Source organism: Megascapheus bottae, chromosome 3 (assembly GCF_031878675.1).
Source record: "Megascapheus bottae isolate mThoBot1 chromosome 3, mThoBot2.hap1, whole genome shotgun sequence".
NCBI lineage: Eukaryota > Metazoa > Chordata > Mammalia > Rodentia > Geomyidae > Megascapheus > Megascapheus bottae.
This window is the reverse complement of record NC_143511.1, coordinates 22,791,188-22,811,382: the sequence shown is the minus strand read 5'-3', so window position 1 is coordinate 22,811,382 and position 20,195 is coordinate 22,791,188. Positions and strand designations below refer to the sequence as shown.

The following is a 20,195-nucleotide window of genomic DNA, read 5'->3' as shown; positions in this document are numbered from 1 at the left end:
AGCATTCTACTAACAAGGTTTGGGGGTGTTGGTCAAGGGATAGAGAGCTTGTTTAAGCATGTATGAGGTCTTAAGTTCAATTCCCAGTACCATCAAAAAACAGAGGAAATGAAATCAGCATACCCCCAAATATCACAAGTTCATATTTATTGCAATACGATTTATGATAGCTAAGATACAAACTTAATCTAGGTTCCTCAAAACATTTAACTGGGGGTTCAAGTTCTGATATCTCTGCTGTTTTTTTTCTTTTTCTTCTCTGTCTCTTCCCCCACCCCCACCCGGCACTTAGTATCCAGATACACTTACCATGTTTCTTTCCAGGTTTCTTCTGTTGTCCTTAATCACTAGTGCAAATAAAGAAAAAAACTGAAGACCAGAGACTAGAAGAATAGATCTCAACTTTCATGTGAGAATAACCTTGAGTTTGTTTAAAATACAGCTTCTTACATCACTATGACACCCACAGAAAAGTGGATATCTTAGGTTCAAGGAAAAACTTTGGGTAAACATTTTAAGAAGTCACCCCTGCCCAACCCCCACCCCTCACAAGGCTTTAAAAGTAGCCCAAGGCTGGACAGACCTAAGAGAAATCAGGCACTGCATGCAAGCCAAACACTGCGTTTTGTGCTTGCTTTATTTCTGTGATCATATTGCTGCTGAGGACAGACTCTCACAGGACCTGCTAGAACTTGTCTACTGAGTTGTAAACATGTATTACTCATCATGGCTGGAAAAACACCTTCCAATTTGCTCCCCTCCCTCTCTGACTAGCAGAGACAAGGAAGGTCAGGCCTAGGGGTCATTGGGTACATGATGGGAATTACATGCATGCTTTTTATGTGCTTCTTGTTGGCTGGCCATGGCCCTCTGCCTGTATTCACAACTGTAGACTAGAGAAAGATACTATTGATATCTAAATGGCTCATGGCAGAAAAACATCGGAATCAAAAGGCAGAGCTGACCGCCTTATTTTTCTAATGGCTAGATGAAAGAATTTGTGCAGTTGGATATTACTTTGCCAGGTTCTCTTTCTTCATTGCATTGGTGGCAGGGTATATTCCAGTTAGTAATCTTGCAGATACCTTCTAGCTGTAATAAGTGATACTTCTCTCACTTGCCATAGGAAATACAGATTTAAAGAGAAGATGTGTGTTTTTCTCCTTTTCCTCTAATGTATCAGAGGGTATTTGGTGACAGAAGATATCCAAATAATTCTATACAGCATGATAAAGACAAAAGGGCACACAAAAGAAGACAAGAAAGCATTATTGTGAAATTATGATGGAACTTTCAGACAAGATGGAAATTGACTTGAATCCTGAGAGGCGAATGCAAGTCTGCCAGCTATACAAGGCAATGTATATTTCTGCTACTACATTTTCTGTGTCTATTTTGTTTTATTGTTGGGATATGTATAGAGGGTTTACAGTTACATTCTTCAGGTGCATTCCTTCTCCCACAATGATAACCCTTCTCATGTTTTTGTCCCCGTTTCCCTACCACCACCACCCTCTGTTTTCATTTTTAAAAGGCAATTTTGTATTTGCTTAGAAAGTATTCTCATTAATAATTTTTTATATTTTTATTGTAATTAATAAAAGGGTTACATGATATTTGCCAGACAGAAGGTGCATTAATTCACATACATTGATACCCTTTCACATGTCTTGGTCCTCATTACCCTCCTTCCCACCCCTCCATCTTGGTTTTTCCCCCCTTTCCTAACCAATTTCAAATAACCAAATACAAATATATCCAATATATCAGATAACAAAGTGAGATACTGTAACAATATGATATAACCAAGGGACAGCAAAAGAGATGAGAGATAACATAGTACATTAAGGACAACAATCATTCATTATATGGCTTTTGTTTCAGTATCCTGGAGGTCCTTTCAATTAGCTTCATACTATATGGCCTTATGTATCTAGGTTTTGCTCTATTGCAAATCTCTGCTAGTAGAGCCCAAGGTTTCTACTGATTATGACAAATGAGGGAAACCATTGAGCCTAAGTTCCTTTGAGTCTGGCTTACTTCACTTAATATGATTTTTTTCTAAGTCTTTCCATTTCCTAACAAATGGGTCGATGTCATTTTTTTCTGACAGCAGCATAGAATTCCACTGTGTACAAATACCTCATCTTGTTGATCCACTCATTAACTGAGGGACATCTAGGTTGGTTCCATATCTTTGCTATGGTGAATAGTGCTGCAATGAACATTGTTGTGCTAGTGGATTTAGTATGTCCTTGTTTCTGGATGATTGGGTAAATGCCAAGTAGTGGAATTGCTGGATCATAGGGGAGCTCTATGTTTAGTCTTTTGAGGCACTGCCACCAACAGTGTAGTAGTGATCCCTCCTGGCCACATCCCCTCCAGGATCTGTTGTTATTAGTTTTCCTGATCCTGGCCATTCTAACTGGAGTGAGGTGGAATCTTAGAGTTGTTTTGATTTGTGTTTCTTTTATGGCCAGAGATGTTGAGCATTTCTTCATGTGTCTATAGGCCATTTTTGTTTCTTCTTCAGAGAAGACTCTCTTTCAGACTTTGGCCCATCTTTTAATGGGATGGTTGTTACTTTGGAGAATAGTTTTGGAGTGATTCAATTTTTTTAGCTGTTGATATATTTTAGATATGAGGCCTTTGTCCACTGTATGGTTGGTGAAGAACTTCTCCCACTCTGTAGGCTTCCTAATTAATTTACTAGCTATGTCCTTTGCCATACAAAAGCTCTGCAGTTTAATTCAGTCCCACTTATCCAGCCTTTCTCTGATTTGTTGTGATTCTTGGTCCTTATTAAGAAAGTTTCGACCTGTGCCAAGGAGGCCTAGTGTATCTCCTATTCCTTCTTGTAAAGTTTTCAGTGTGTCAGCTTTTACCTCCAGGTCTTTGATCCATTTGGAGTTAATTCTAGTGCAGGGTGACAAAGAAGGATCCAACTTTAGTTTTCTGCATGTGCTTAACCAGTTCTGCCAGCACCACTTGTTGAAGAGGCTATCTTTCTTCCATTCTATTTTTTTGGCTCCCTTGTCAAAGATTAGGTGCCATAGGTCTGTGGGTTAATATCTGGGTCCTCAGTTCTATTCCATTGGTCTTCAGGCCTGTTCTTGTGCCAGTACCAAGCTGTTTTGATAATTATAGCTCTGTAATAGAGTCTAAAGTTTAGTATTGAAATTCCTCCTGTGCTGTTCTTTCTGCTAAGAAGTGTTTTTGCTACCCGGGATCTTTTATTATTCCATATGAAATTTTGAATTGCCTCCTCTATTTCTTTGAAGAATGCCATTGGGATATTGATGGGTATTGCGTTAAATTTGTAGATAGCCCTTGGTAAGATTGTCATTTTCACAATGTTGATTCTTCCAATCCAGGAGCATGGGAGGTTTTTCCATTTCCTCCGTTCATCTTTAATTTCCTTTTTCAAGGTTTTAAAGTTTTCATCAAAAAGGTCCTTTACATTCTTAGTTAAGTTAATTCCTAGGTACTTTATTTTCTTTGAGGCTATTAAGAAAAGAGTTGCTTTCCAGATTGTTGCATCATTCCTCTCACTGTTGGCATAGAGGAAGGCAGTTGATTTTTGAGGATTAATTTTATAGCCTGCTACCCTTCCAAAGTTTTGAATCGGCTCAAGGAGCTTGGGAGTAGAGTCTATAGGATTCTTTAAATACAGAATCATGTCATCTGCAAAGAGGGATAGTTTTACTTGCTCTTTCCCTACTTGGATCCCCTTTATGCTTGCTTCTTGCCTTATTGCCCTGGCTAGGAATTCTATAATACTATGTTAAAGAGGAGTGGAGAAAAAAAAAAAAGAAGAGTGGAGAGAGTGGGCATCTTTGTCCTGTTCCTGATTTTAGAGGGAATGGCTTTAGCTTTTCGCCATTAAGTATAATACTAGCTGTGGGTTTGTCATACACAGCCTTTATTATATTGAGGAATGTTCCATTGATTCCTAGTTTCTCCAGAGCTTTTAACATAAAGGGGTGTTGGATCTTGTCAAATGCCTTTTCTGCATTTATTGAGACAATCATGTGATTTTTGTCCCTGCTCCTGTTGATGTGTTGAATTATATTAATTGATTTGCATATGTTGAACCAGCTTTGCCTCCCTGTGATGAATCCTGTTTGATCATAGTGTATAATTTTTTTGAAAAGTTGTTGTAGACGGTTGGCCAGTATTTTGTTGAAAAGTTTTGCATCAATGTTCATCAAAGAAATAGGTCTATAGTTCTCTTTCTTTGATGAATCTCTGTCTGGTTTGGGGATGAGGGTTATACTGGCTTCATAGAATGAGTTTGGTAAGGAACCTTCATTTTCAATTTCATTGAAGAGCTTGAAGAGTATTGGTGTGAGCTCTGCTTTGAAGACCTTATAGAATTCAGCTGTGAATCCATCTGGCCCTGGGCTTTTCTTAGGTGGAAGGTCTCTTATGGGCATTTCTATTTAAGTGCTTGAAATAGGTCTGTTTAGTTGGGATAGTTCTTCTTGGTTCAGTGTGGGCATGTTAATATTGGCTAGGAATTCATCTATTTCTTCTAGATTCTCAAATTTGTTGGTATAAAGGTTTGGAAAGTACTCCCTCATGATACTCTGGATCTTGGTAATTTCTTTCGTGATATTATCATTTTCGTCTGTGATTTTGTTTATTTCGTTATACTCTCTTCTTTTTTTGGTAAGATTTGCGAAGAGTTTGTCAATTTTATTAATTCTTTCAAAGAACCAACTCCTTGTTTTGTTGATTCTTTCTATAGTTTTTTTGGATTCCAAATTATTTAATTCTGCTTTGATTTTAATAATTTGCTTCCTTCTACTGGGATTAGGGTTGGTTTGTTGCTCTTTTTCCAGGAGCTTAAGGTAAGACATTAACTTGTTGGTTAGCAATTTTTCCAACTTGTTGTTGTAGACACTCAGCGCTATAAATATTCCTCTGAGTACTGCCTTTGCCATGTCCCAAAGGAGCTGGTATTTTGTGTGCTCCTTATTGTTAAATTTCATAAACTGCTGGATTTCTGTTCTGATCTCTTCGATGACCCACTGGTGATTCAACAATGTGTTGTTCAATCTCTATGAGTTACAGGGTTTTCGTTGGTGGAGATGTGTGTTCAGTTCTAATTTGATGCCTTTGTGGTCTGAGAGTGTGCAGGGAATAATTTCAGTGTTTCTGAATCTTCCCAGGTTTGTTTAATGACCAAAGATGTGGTCTATTTTGGAAAATGTTCCATGTGCTGCTGAAAAAAACGTATATTGTGTTGTTGCTGGGTGGAATATTCTGCAGATGTCCGTTAGATCTAGTTGGTCTATATAGTTGTTCAATTCTAAGATTTCTCTGTTGAGTTTTTGCCTTGTTGATGTGTCCATAGGTGAGAGTGGTGTATTAAAGTCACCAACAATCACTGTGTTTCAATCTATGTATGGTTTCAGTGAAAGTAAAGTTTGCTTGATGAAGTTTGGAGCTCCGGGATTGGGTGTGTAGATGTTTAGGATCGTTATGTCTTCCTGGAGGAAAGATCCCTTTAGTAGTATGTAGTAACCTTCTTTGTCTTTTCTCACTAATTTTAGTTTGAAGTCTATTTTATCTGATATGAGGATGGCAACTCCAGCCTGTTTATGGGGGCTGTTAGCTTGATAGAGTTTATTCCAACCTCTCACTTTCAAAAAAATGTTTGTTTTTTTGGGTAAGATGTGTCTCTTGAAGATAGCAGAACGATGGATCTTGCTTTTTGATTCAACTAGACAGACTATGCCATTTAATTGGAGAGTTAAATCCATTGATATTGAGAGTTAGGATTGAGAAATATTTATTAGTTCCTACCATTTTTAAAAGCTTTCATTAGAGCCTGTGTCTTGACAGTTCTTGTGGTACTTAGATGGTATGATGTTTAGGTGCCATTTCTTTCTCTGTATTGCATTTATGTTGGTTTTCTATGTCTAGAACATCTTTGAGAATTTTTTGTAATGTTGGTTTGGTTGCCACATAATGTTGCAGCTTTTCCCTGGAATGGAATGTTTTTATTGTTCCCTCAGTTATGAATGAAATCTTAGCTGGGTACAGTATTCTTGGTTGGTAGTTATTTGATTAAGGGCATGACATATATGCTTTCAGTCATTTCTTGCTTGCATGGTCTCTGGTGGGAAACTGGGGTTATTCTGATTGGTTTGCCTTTATAGGTGATTGATCCCTTCTCCCTGGCTGCCTTTAGGATCCTTTCTTTGGTCTCTATTGATCCAGTTAGGATTATAATGTGGGGGTGGGATGTTCTTTTCTGGTCAGGTCTGTTTGGGGTTTTAAAAGCTTCTTGTATCTGGATGGGCCTGCCCTTCTGGATATTTGGGAAATTCTCTGAGATGATTCCCTGAAGTATACTTCCAATACCATTGACCTCTTTTAAAGAGAGTCTTGTCTGAAGAAGAAACAAAAATGGCCTATAGACACATGAAGAAATGCTCAACATCTCTGGTCATAAAAGAAATGCAAATTAAAACAACTCTAAGATTCCACCTCACTCCAGTTAGAATGGCCAGGATCAGGAAAACTAATAACAACAGATGCTGGAGGGGATGTGGCCAGGAGGGATCACTACTACACTGTTGGTGGGAGTGCAAACTCATTCAACCACTATGAAAGCAGTATGGCAGTTCCTCAAAAGACTAAACATAGACCTCCCCTATGGCCCAGCAATTCCACTACTTGGCATTTACCCAACCATCCAGAAACTAGGGCATACTAAATCCACTAGCACATCAATGTTCATTGCAGCATTATTCACCATAGCAAAGATATGGAACCAACCTAGATGTCCCTCAGTTAATGAGTGGATCAACAAGATGTGGTATTGGTACACAGTGGAATTCTATGTTGCCGTCAGAAAAAACGACATTGCCCCATTTATTAAGAAATGGAAAGACTTAGAAAAAATCATATTAAGTGAAGTAAGCCAGACTCAAAGGAACTTAGGCTCAATGGTTTCCCTCATTCATCATAACCTGTAGAAACCTTGGGCTCTACTAGCAGAGATTTGCAATAGAGCAAAAACTTGATACATAAGGCCATATAGTATGAAGCTAATTGAATGGACCTCTAGGATATTGAAACAAAAGCCATATAATGAATGATTGCTGTTCTTAATGTGCTATGTTATCTCATCTCTTTTGCTGTTCCTTTGTTATCTCATATTGACACAATATCTCACTTTGTTATCTGATATATTGGATACATTTTTATTTGGTTACTTGAAATTGGACAGGGAAGGGGGGAAAACCAAGAGGGGGGTGGGGGGAGGGTAATGGGACCAAGACATGTGGAAGGGTATCAATGTATGTGAATTAATGCAGCTTCTATCTGGCAAATATCATGTTACCCTTTTATTAAATACAATAAAAAAGAAATACAAAAAATAATAATAAATAAATAAATAAATAAATAAATGTAAGGACCTCCAGGATATAGAAACAAAAGCCATATAATGAGTGACTGTTGTCCTTAATGTACTATGTTACCTCTCGTCTCTTTTGCTATTCCTTGGTTATCTCATATTGTTACAATATTTCACCTTGTTATCTGATATATTTTATATTTGCTTAATTAGTTATTTGAAATTGGATAGGGAAGGGGAGAAATCAAGATGATTGGGGGGAGGGGGAGGGAAATGGGGACCATGTCATGAGAAAGGATATCAATGTTTGTGAAGTAATGCACTTCCTATTTGGTGAATATAATGTAATCCTTCTATTAATTACAATAAAAAAATTAAAAAAGAAAAATAGTATGAGAGAGATCAGGGGAGGTACAAGAGGAATAACGTAGGAGTGTAAGATTATTATAGAAATAAAGAAAAGGTATAGCGTAAGGATAACTGACCTAAGTTGGTAAGCAGGTAGCGTATTTGAGTACAAAGTTTGGAAAATATTAGATAAAACTTATGTGTTGCTGCACGACTAGCTCTCAGCCCAACCAGTGGCCTCACAGTGGGCCATGGGATGGATCTGCGAGCTTCAATCTGAGCGTGCTGGGCAGATGGTTGGTTTTCCTGTGCTGCTTCCAGGGGCGGGCCCCCGGCCAAGGGTCTGGGGTTTGGGAGTTTCCAGGGGCTCTCAGCAGGACCAGCATGTGTCTGCCCTGTTTCCAGGACATGGGCTCCAAGGGTGGAGCCTCGCCTTTCTAATTCTCAGAAGGGTACCCTGGCTGCTGGTTGGCCCTTCAGTTCCCTGCTGTGTTTCTGGCGCTTTGGCCAGGAGTCTGTGACTGTGGGGGGCTCCTCGGTGCTGTCTTGCTCAGGATTCCCAGCTGGAGGATGCCCACCTCAAGATCTGAGGGGGACAGATACTGGTTCCTATTTTCCCACACACCCCACCCGCTGTTGTAAGGCAGGGTCTCAGCGTCCCCCACTTTCCAGACCCAGTGGCCTGGGAGAGGAACCTGGTGGGTGGGTGGGAGCTGGGACACCTCCGCCTCCCCTGGTGGGGTGCTGGGTCTTAGTCCGCCCGCCTGTCAGTCTCCAGTCAGAGGCCTGGGAAAGGAGCCTGTTGGGCTGGTGGGAGCCGGGACAGCTCCGCCTCCCTTGGTGGGGTGCTGAGTCTTGGTATAGCCCGCCTGTGGACTCCAGTCAGAGACCTGGGAGAGGAACCTGGTGGGCGGGTGGGGGCTGGGACACCTCTGCCTCCCTTCTGGGGTGCTGGGTCTTACCGATGCCTGGCCTGGGGGAGGGGGCTGTTGAGGGAAGGGAAAGGATTCTAAATTCCTTGGCCCCTGCTCCTGCCGGTCTTTTTCGGGTGTGATGGAGGGGTCTGAGTTAAGTTCTATTGCTTGGCACCAGCTCTGCTTTCCCGATGGGTTTGGGGACCCGCTGCACTACTCATACCTCTGCGTTTGGCTGTGGGTGCTGCACGGTGTTGGGGAATCTTTCACTCCCCTCGGATCTCCACTGCCACCTGTGTTCCGCATCTGGGTTCCGCTGCTTGCTGTTCTGGTGCTGCTCCTGTGGCTCGCTGGCCTGGTCCTATGCTGGTTTCTGTGGGTTGGGGCTGCCCAGCCTGGCGCCCTCTGCTGCCACTTTTCGTGGCTCAGAGCCAGGGGCGAGGGGTGGGGAGGGGTCCTGGCGTTCTGAATTCTTTGAGAAAGTTGGATGTGAGCTTTATCTGGATTTCTTTTCCAATTTGAGTCCTTCTCCATTGCTTTTTGAGTTTGTTGTTGTGGATTTCTTAAGATAATTGGCTCGTGGGACTCCCTGGTTCTCTCTTTTTGTGAGAGAGAGCTAGGCAGCGTCCCTATTGTCTCGGCGCCATCTTCTGCCTCCTCTCATTAATAATTTGTGAAGGAAAAAATCCCTAGGTTTAAGATGTAATTTTTTATTAAAGAATTTATTAACATTGATTTTTACACCATATTTCAAATGACGTGTTTAACAAACAAGTGTTCAAGAAGGGAATCTCTATATACAATCGCTGGCACTTAGTTTTTAAAACATAATCAAAATTAGGCTAAGGGTTTGTATATCATAGATACATATTAATTTATGAAATAAAACATTATGTCTATAGAGTCATAGGTTTTTATATCTATGTAGTTATGTTTATATTTCCAATACCATGTCCATAGCATTGGGTATGCAAATATTGAGTCCTCGCTCTTGTACTGTTTGGATCTAATAGCCACATATTAAGAATACCATGCACCTTTTTAAGTTGTAATTGTGTACATGCGGAGAACTCCATTGTGTATTCTTACCTTGCTACTGAACTAGAAATTTTCTTGACTGTGTATATATATATGAGGTTTGTTTGAAAAGTATTAAGAACTAGAATATTAGCATTTTATAAAACGAAGACTTAAGAATGTCTAAGAATGCTCCTTTAAATACATATGTATATTTACTTTATTTTTTGCTGGGTGTCAGTGGCTCATGCCTGTAATCCAAGTTACTCAAGAGGCTGAGATCTGAGTATCATGGTTCAAAGCCAGCCTGGCTAGCAAAGTCCATGACAGTCTTATCTCCAGATAACCACCAAAAGAAAAAAGCCAGAAGTGGAGCTGTGGCTCAAGTGGTGGAGAGTCTGCCTTCAGCTGATAAGCTCAGGGACAACATCCAGACCTTCAGTTCAAGTCGGCAAAATAAAAACTGCATTTTTATTATCTTTAAGTAGTTGTGTAGAGCAGTTACTACTCTACTAATCAATTAATAAATACATGTTGATTGATGTCACCTCTTTAATCATTCTTTCTTTCCTTCCTAACCCCCTCAATTTTCTTATTTTATTGAATAGACATGGAATATTTTGACTCCCCTACCTTCCTGTCTCCATTCATCTATCTCCCTCCCCTTTCTGTGCCCCACACTATTTTTGATGGTTGTGGGGCTTGAACTCTTAGCCTGGGTGCTGTCCCTGAGCTTTTCAGCTCAAGGCTTAATGCCCTACCCCTTGAGCCACTGTGCTACATCTGGTTTTCTAGTGGTTGGTTAACTGGAGATAAGAGTTTCAAGGTCTTTAGTGCCTATGCTGGCTTTGAACCTTGATCTTCAGATCTCAGCCTCCTGAGTAGCTAGGATTACAGGCGTGAGCCACTTCACCCGTGCCCTTCCCTCCTCCCCCACACCTTTTGAGTGCTTATTTTCTGGTACTCTATGAGTTGTTAGTTTTTCTAAAATAATTACACTTTTTGAATTCTCTCAGACAAATGTCTCTGTTAGTATATTTGGGTGTACTTGAATACTACCCTGTATTTTTTTTACTCATAAATGTCTAAATGAGTTCTAGCTTACACATATGAGAAAGAACATATGTACAACTAGAACTGTACATTCTTTCAAATTTTACTCGTCACAGCTATTGTTATGATGCCATTATTCCAGTAGAGGGCACACTTTTTAAATGATTTTCCTTTATAAGTAAGATCTCTTATTCTTTTCCAGACTAGACTTGGTGGATTCACTTGTCATGTGTTTAGGGTGGAAGCATGTAAAACAAGATGTCTCGTAAAGAAGGACTGCTCAGGCAGGGAACATTACTGCCAACAAAATGAAAGTGAATGGTAATGAACTCTTACTGTTAAGAACCCTCAATAATCATACCTGTAATCCTAGCTACTCAGGAAGCTGAAATATGAGGATTGTGGTTCAAAGCTTTCCCTGGCAGAAAAGTCCGTGCAAGACTCTTGTCTCCAATTAGCCCCTCAAAACTGGGAAATGGTACTGTGGCTCAAGTGGTAGAGTGCTAGCCTTGAACAAAAAGGTTCAGGGACAGCACCCAGGCCCTCAGTTCATGTCCTGCAACCGACAAAAAAAAAAAGAAAGAAAAAAGAAAAAAGAACCTTATCAGAGGCAACATTCAATCATCAAGGGTAATGGAAAGATGAGACAATTATTCAGAAAACCTATACAATGATAATGCCTTTCAAAGCATTTTGGGGATGGGAGTATTTGGAGATGCTTTGATTTAATCCAAATAATTGTTTTAAAATAATGTTGGGTTCTTCTTTTTTTTTTTTTTGCTTAAATGTCGTTCCATAAGTAAAAACTCAAATGAACAATGAATTGGTTGAAGATACATGCATTCGTCATAGTGTGGCAACTCAGTCGTGTGATGAAAGCTCAAGGGACCTCAAAGCTTTGTCTTTCCCTCATTGCTGGCCCTCAATCATTTTCCTTTGCAGCGACACATATTTCTGGAGAGTCTAAGAGCACCATTGACTATCTCACTGGTCTGTTGAACTAACTAATCAAGTGCGATGGCCCATATAAAGGAACCTTTTAAAATAATTAAGCTGTATTCATGTAAGTTATTTTTCTTTGTGGATGCCAATACTGGGGCTTGAACTCAGGGTCAGAATGCTATCCCTTAGCTTTTGGGCTCAAGGCTCCCCTCCCCCCTCCCACTTAAGCCACAGTTCCATTACCAGATGTGTGTGTGTGTGTGTGTGTGTGAACTTGGAGATAAAAGTCTCACAGACTTTCTTACCCAGGCTGATCTTAAACTGTGATTCTCAGATTTCAGCCTCCTGAGTAGCTAGGATTATAGGCATGAGCTATCAACATCTGGCTATTTATAGTTATTTTTAAAATGTGAGCAAATTTTAGAATATTTTCTCTTTAAATTTGTATAAAATCCTTATAATCTAAAGGTCAAGAAAATGAGTAATCAGAAGCATTTGGTATAAATTATACCCAAAGTCTGACTGTGATCTCTAACATATATGTCAAACCCCTCGGGGGGCGGAGTGGGGCTCAGCAGTAGAGTACTCACCCTTTGTGCACAAGACACTGAAATCCAGAACCTCAAAAAGAATTCAAATAAAGAACAAAATCAATATATGAAGCCCAGGAGAGGGGGCTTTTCTAAATGAAAACTATTCTTAGGTTTTTGAACTTTTAACAGTGATTCACGCTTGATCTCTGTTTAAAGTCAACAGCGTTGATGATGCTGAAGAAGATAGCACATGGTGAGCTGACTGCAATGAAGAGCACTGCTCATCCATTACCATCCAGTATGGAGCCAAGTCTACCCAAAAGGCCTCAAACGTCCCAGGTCTGAGAAAAGAGCAAAGCAAACAGGTTGCTTGAGGTGAAGTGGGCACTCATCTACCATGGGGCAAGGACTGTGCCATGGGTAAACAGTTGGATTATTTTATTTTTAATTCTGGGTAATTTATCTCCTGTTACCTGCTCGTAAGAACAGAGGAAGTACTAAGGGCAGTCATCCATCTGAATAAGAGACTGCAGGGAGGGGAATGAGGGAAGAAGAGGAGGAAGAAACACAGAGGCATACATTTTACAACACACAGCCCTCATCAGCCCCACCTGAGCCTCAAGTAAGAGAAGCCTGAACGACAAATTCCTACATCTGTGTCCGTTTGTACTTTCTATCAGAGTCCCCCTTTTATTTAATTGTGTTTTATCACTGGCATAACATAGAGAGGGGGTTAGAGTTACATTTATCAGGTAGTGGGTACTTTACTCCTTGAACATTAGCACCTCTTCCCATGTTTTCTCCCACTTCCCCTCCCAGTCATCTTGTTTTTTCCCCTTCCCTGTTTCAAATAAACAAATAAATGCTTATACAATATATTAGCTACCAAAGTCAGATACAGTAACAACATGAGATAAACCACAAGGGGGCATAAAAGGAGAAAGGAAATAACTTCACATAGTACATTAAGAACAGATCCTGGGCCTACTACAAACATTTATGGGGCTCAGGGCAAAAGGAGATACATATACTTGCAGCTGAGTGGTTGGGATTCATAAATCAATGTTCTCTTTCAAATAGCCCTAGAGGCAGGAGCCAAAATGCTGTCTAACATGTTTCACCATGCATGTGCATATATTAAACGGGTATATTAAATAAAATCTAATACCCAGACTTCCATGTGATCAGACACTTAATAAAATGCCTTTGAACTGTCCTTGAATTTTTCTGGTAGAATATTCAAGCTCTAGAACTATTCAGTCTTTATTCATTTTCAACTACAATTCGCCTGCTTCTATCAGCATATTTTTAAACCTTTGGATTTGCTTAGTCATTGGGTTCACTGTTTGATAATATGTAGCTTATCGTGTTTAGACACTTTCAGTTTACTTATGTGAAAACTTGTGGAGAAACAATATAGCATTTCTGTTCTCCCAAGTATATTCTTGAAGCAGATGAGAACAGCTGATCTTGGCTTAGGTGTCAGAATATTTGTTCTTTTCGGTCTTCCAGTAGTCTGTGAAGCCTGTTGGCTAAAACGCTGTGCTATGAACCATCTCATGTTCATCAAGGAATTCCTGGCACATGCCTATAATATTAGCCATTCAGAAGACTAAAATCTGAGGATCACAGTTAGAAGCCAAAAATCCATGTCACTTCATCTCTCTTTAACCAGAAAAATGCTGTTCTGTAGAAGCATAAAGCCCTGAATACAACCCTGGAACTGGCACAACCAACAACAAAATAAAACCCAAAACAAGCCAAAACCAAAAACCATCTTACCATTTTCTTAAAAATATAAGGAAATTGGAAAAAGCAGCATTGCTCTGTAGATGCAAACATGTTTAGAGTCACTCTCTGTTAAGTTTCCTCCAACTTAACAGCTTTCTAGCTCACCTCGGGCTCCTGTGTGTGCCTTTCCTTATTTTTCCTCTGAGTTTCTACAGGTCCTTCTTGTCTTTCAGAGCCTACCATCGGCAGACATCTGCAACGCTCTTGTACGCCCATCGCTAAGCTCACCTTCTTCATAAAACCTTCCTTGACTAGTCTGGATTCCCATGGGCCCTTGTCTGTGTCTCTTTAGAATGCACAGTGCATTTCATTCCCATTTGGTTGCATTCAGTGTCTTGTTATTTCAACTCTGTTCTCATACCTATAGATCAAGTTTTCTTAATAAGGTTATAAGATTCTTGAAAAGCTGGGCATGGTGGCATTGCTGTCACTCCAGCTGGTCAAGAGGCTGAAACAAGAGGATGGCTTTGACCTAGGAGTCTAAAGCCAGCTTGTACAACAGAATGAGACCCTGTCTCCAAAACAAAAATAAAAAACAAAGTCCTTGAAAGAATATCATTTCTTCTTATACATGTTTATATTTTCTCGCTCCACCTATTGAGGTGTGTTGATATCTATATAAAATCTATTGGCTAACTGATCATGACTGATAAGTTTTACAGTAGCAAAGAGGACAATGTGTGAAATCAGACTAAACTTGTTCAGATCCTGCCAGAAAAACTGAAAATTGGCTGATGGTGGGCTCTGGATTTAACTGTTTCTTTTTTCTTTTTTTTTTTTTTTTGCCAGTCCTGGGCTTGAGCTCAGAGTCTGAGCACTGTCCTTGGACTTTCTCAAGGCTAGAGCTCTACCACTTGAGCCTCAGCACCACTTCTGGCTTTTTTCTATATATGTGGTACCGAGGAATCGAACCCGGGTCTTCGTTCATGCTAGGCAAGCACTTTAACCACTAGGCCAAACTCCTGGCCCTGGATTTAACTGTTTCTTTGCCTATAAAATAGTTGTATCCTTCATAGGACCTTTTGAGAACTAAATGAGATGATGTATTTGTAAATATATAAATATATATATATATATGAATATATATAGGGCACTGTTTAAGGGTAGTGATAATCCTGTTATCACAAGCATAGTACTACATCCTGTGCTATTATTAACTGATTACAATCTTTTAGGGTAAGAACTATTATTACACCTATTTTATGCATCAGCGAACCTAAGTTTAAGGAAGGTAAATATTTATCCAAGGTATTAGGATAGGATTTTTGTCTCAGGCAAGCTGTCTGTAGAACATTCCCGCTTACCCAGTGAATCACACAGGGTGGTAGAGAAAACAGTTCCAGAAATTAGAGGTCTGTCCCCTGCAAGGTGCCTACTGAGCATGGAAGGCAAGTAGGAGGGTTTGTAAGGAAAGGAATCCTTTGTGCAAGTGCCATTGGACTTATATTTGTCTGGACATGTGAATATCCCAGTGAGCATTTAGACAAAAGTCAAGGTCAGGGAAGTTTGGGGCTGAACTTGGCATTGGGAGGGGTGTCATGCCCTTGTGCCTGCATAGAGAAGCTAGGGCAAGGAATAGAACAGCTTGGAATTTGGTTCTACATCGTGTGAACCCTGAAGGGAAAGAGGCTGCAGGCAGAGCATGTACAGCTGTGCTCTGGGGTTGCAGAGGTTTCTGCAGCCTGGCTGGAGGCCCAGTGGCTGATTGCCTGTCCCAGAAAGCCCAATGCTGGGAATGCTGGGGCTGGCTGGACTGAAACATAGGCTGTTTAGGTGGTCAGGTGTCCTGGACAGCAGGCAGGGCTTTCTGGATGCAGACCTGTGTGGTCTCCAAGGCCCTAAGCTGCAATGGGAGTGCAGTAGGAAGGGATCCTCCGTGGGGCTTCCTAGCAAAACGAAATGGAAGTCTTGAGATTCATATTATACTTTGGATTAGCATCTAATCTAAGTTATTTTCTGCCATGGACTCTATGGTGTCCCTTCTCTGCTCCCCTCCCCCCATTCATTTGCTGGACTTCTGACTCTCAGTATCTTTTATTTGAAGATTAAGCTTTTATATGCCTGATTAAGTTAAAAATGAGGACTTTAGAATGGGCCCCAATCCAAAAGAATTACCGTCCTTATATGAAGATAATAAATGTGGTGACCGGGATAAGAGCTGGAGAATCTTGGTACTAAGCCAGTCCTGGCAGAAAAGACCATGAAAGTTCATCTCCAGCAAAATGCCAGACTGGAGCTGTGGTTCAAGTGATAGAGTGCTAGCTATGAGCTAGAAAAGTGATCGAGAATGAAAGTTCCTGAGTTCAAGCCCCTGTACTACTTCACACATGTATGCACAAATACTTACATGCACACACACACACACACACACACACACACACCAGAAGTATCTGGATGAACTGGTTCATGGGTATAATTCTAACTACTTGGGAAACAGATTAGGAAGGTCATTGTTTAACAGAAAATCCCAGGGAAAAAGTTACTGAGACCTCCTTTAACCAATAAAGCAAGGGTACAATGGTATACGCATGCCATCCCATCTATTTTTAAAGCATAAATAGGTTTGAGATCTAGGCCAAGTAGGACCTAAATTGGAGACCTTATTTGAAAAATGCCTGAAGCAAAATGGGCTGGGGGCTTGTCTCAAGGAGTAGAATATCTGCCTTGTAAAGGGTATGAATGTGGATTTAAAGAGGAAGGAGGTCGAGGAGGAGGAAGAGGGGTGGGGGGGAGGCGGCAGAGTTTACATGCATAAATGGATGATCACATGAATTGGAAGACAGAAGATGGTTATCTGTAAGCCAAGGAGAGACCACTTGAAGAAAGTTGGTACCTTCTCCTTGGACTTTCAGCCTCCAGCACTTGGAGAAGACAGATTTCTGATGTGTAAGTCATCCTGGCCTGTGATGCTTTATTCTGGCAGCTGGAATTCTAACATCTATGTCCATCCCCAGGACAGGCTGAAGTAGTGTCTAATGAGCTGTTACCATGTGTATCTGAGTCATGTACTATACTCATTTTACAGAGTAGGAAATCAAAGTTGAGAGAAAGTAAATTACTTGGCAAGGTCAGCTATCTCCTAAGTGACAGAGCCTGGATTCCAATCCAGGTCTTTGTGACTTTTAAGTTCACATTCTCCATGACACTGCTGTCTGTCTCCTACACTGTCAACAGTGGCTGTGTTTCGCATCAGTGTATGTCAGGGTAAGCCTCTAGGGGAGAAACAAGAGGGACTGGTACATTATGTTTTACATAGGAAATACAAAGAAAATGAATTGTTCATTGATGGACTGATCAAAAATGATTGTACACAAACATGAAATCCAGAAATATGTGCTAGCAAGGGAATATTCATTTCTTTAAAACATATAAGAGCTGGAGCGATGGCCATCTTGATAGTGGGCCACCATAAGGGCTGTGGTGCCTGCGCAGTGGCGCTTCTACGCCGAGCTGGAAGGTCGCTTCAGGGCTAGACGCTAGAGACCCGTGAGAGCCGACAGCCACGATGACCCAAGCGGAGAAGGGGGACACGGAGAATGGGAAGGAGAAGGACGGAGAGAAAGAGAAGGAGCAGCGCGGCGTGAAGCGGCGGCCGGCGCCGGTGCCGGATTCGCTGCAGGAGCAAATCCAGAGCAACTTCATCGTTGTCATTCAGGTTCTACGACTTTAAGAACTGGACGAGCCACAGACACACTTCCTGTCAGTATTCCTCATGTCATTGTCATTGTGTGAAGACACAAACAACAAGGGCAGCCCCTATACAAGGACAATTGGCTCCTACGGGAGGGACTAAATAAACCTGAAAGTAATGAGCAAAGACAAAATGGCCTTAAAATGGTGGATCAAGCAATATGGTCTAAAAAGATGTCAAATGGTACAAGACGGATTCCTGCGTCCCCTGAACAAGCACGCTCCTATAACAAGCAGATGCGACCTGCAATTTTAGATCACTGCTCAGGGAATAAGTGGACAAACACCTCTCATCATCCTGAGTTTTTAGTAGGAGAAGAGGCCTTGTACGTTAATCCATTGGACTGCTATAACATTCACTGGCCTATCAGAAGAGGTCAGTTAAATATCCATCCAGGACCTGGGGGCTCCCTTACAGCAGTTCTGGCCGATATTGAAGTTATATGGTCTCATGCAATACAAAAATACTTGGAAATCCCACTGAAAGATTTAAAGTATTACAGATGTATCTTGTTAATCCCTGATCTCTATAATAAACAGCACGTGAAAGAACTAGTGACTTGATACTAATGAAGATGGGTTTTTCAGGGATTGTTGTGTTCAGGAGTTGGTGTGTGCTACCTTTGGAAGCGGCTTAAGCAGAACATGTATTGTAGATGTTGGGGACCAGAAAACAAGTGTGAGCGGTGTAGAGGATGGTGTGTCTCATTGGAACACTCCGTTATGTTTGGCATATGGAGGATCTGATGTGTCAAGATGCTTTTACTGGTTCATGCAGCGAGCTGAGTTCCCTTATCGAGAATGCCAATTAACAAACAAAATGGATTGCCTTCTTCTGCAAAATCTAAAAGAAACCTTTTGTCATTTAGATCAGGACATCTCTGGACTTCAGGACATGAATTTCGGATTCGACATCCAGATTCTCCTGCCCTGCTATACCAGTTTCGATTAGGTGACGAAAACCTCCAGGCTCCAATGGCATTATTTTACCCAGCAACTTTTGGAATCGTTGGGCAGAAAATGACAGCTTTGCAGCACAGATCACAAGGTGAGCCTGAGGATCCTCATGATGAACATTACCTGTTGGCCACGCAAAGCAAGCAAGAACAGTCTGCAAAAGCTACTGCTGCCCGAAAGTCTGCATCTAAACCTATTGGATTTGAAGGAGATCTTCGTGGCCAGTCTGCTGATCTACCTGAAAGACTTCATAGCATAGACCACTGCTCCTCTGATGACACCAAGAAGAAGATGTATAGCTCCATCCTGGTGGTGGGAGGTGGCTTAATGCTTCATAAAGCTCAAGAATTTCTGCAGCATAGAATTCTCAACAAAATGCCACCTTCCTTCAGGCGAATTATTGAAAATGTGGATGTGATCACAAGGCCCAAGGACATGGATCCCTGGCTGATTGCATGGAAAGGAGGGGCAGTGTTAGTCTGTTTGGATACCACACAAGAACTTTGAATTTATCAGCGAGAATGGCAGCACTTTGGTGTCCGCATGTTACGAGAGCGAACGGCTTTTGTGTGGTAAAATGGAGAAGTCAAGTCCCTGTTGAAGATGAAAACCAAGACTGTTTTAAAGGACTTAAATATATTTTTTTAACTTATTGACTTAGATGCTTCATTTTCATGGAAAATAAATGAGGTTCAACTTTAAAAACAAACAAACAAACATGTAAGAGCTGGGCTCCTGTGGCTCGTACCTGAAAATCCTAGCTACTACAATCTGAGGATTGTGTTTTTAAGCTAGCACAGGCAGTAAAGTTTGTGACACTCTTATTTTCAGCTAACCACCAAAAAGGCAGAAGTGGAGCTGTGACTCAAGAAGGAGAGCACTAGCCTTGAGCAGGGACAGTGGCCAGGCCCCAGCTCCACAGCATGCACACACAAGTTAAGAATATTCTTAAACAAAGGGAAAAACAAGGGGAGGGGATGGGGGAGGGAAATGGGGACAAAAACATGAGAAGGAGCATCAATGTGGGAGAAGTAATGCACCTTCTATCTGGCAAATATAACTGTAACGCCTCTATTAATTACAGTAAAAAAAGAACATTCCTAAACAATTGCCACTCTACACTACAAAATGACCTTATCAAACTGATATAGAATGGGGCCTAAGAAAAAAATAGATGCCAAGGCCAGTTCCGGGGTGTGTGTGTGTGTGTGTGTAGGGCAATCAGTAAAGGTAAAAAAAAAAAAAAATAAGGCAGAGGAGAGAAGACAGGGATTTCATTGGACTTGCTAAGTTAGAGACAGGCTTCTCATCATTGTGATATTCCCTAGTGTCTTATGAAGTTCAAAATGTATGACTTCTCCATGTTCACTTGTTGACCCACTGAACAATTGAACAAAGGAATTTGATCTTCAAGTGAGAAAAAGACATTTTTAAACTGCCAATGACTTAAATGCATCAAACTATTTTGAGTATTTTCTTAAATTTATTTTCTGATTTATTTGATCAAGTGAGATGAAACTTAAGGAGAAGCAAAGATTGAAGAATAAAACCATAGCCTAATGTAGTTCTCACAGATCC

At 40.8% G+C, this 20,195-nt stretch overlaps 1 pseudogene; it reads left to right on the top strand.

The window, feature by feature from the left end:
* Positions 1–17,462: 17,462 nt before the first annotated feature.
* On the top strand, positions 17,463–19,238 carry LOC150065061 (actin-related protein 8 pseudogene; annotated as a pseudogene).
* Positions 19,239–20,195: the final 957 nt, after the last annotated feature.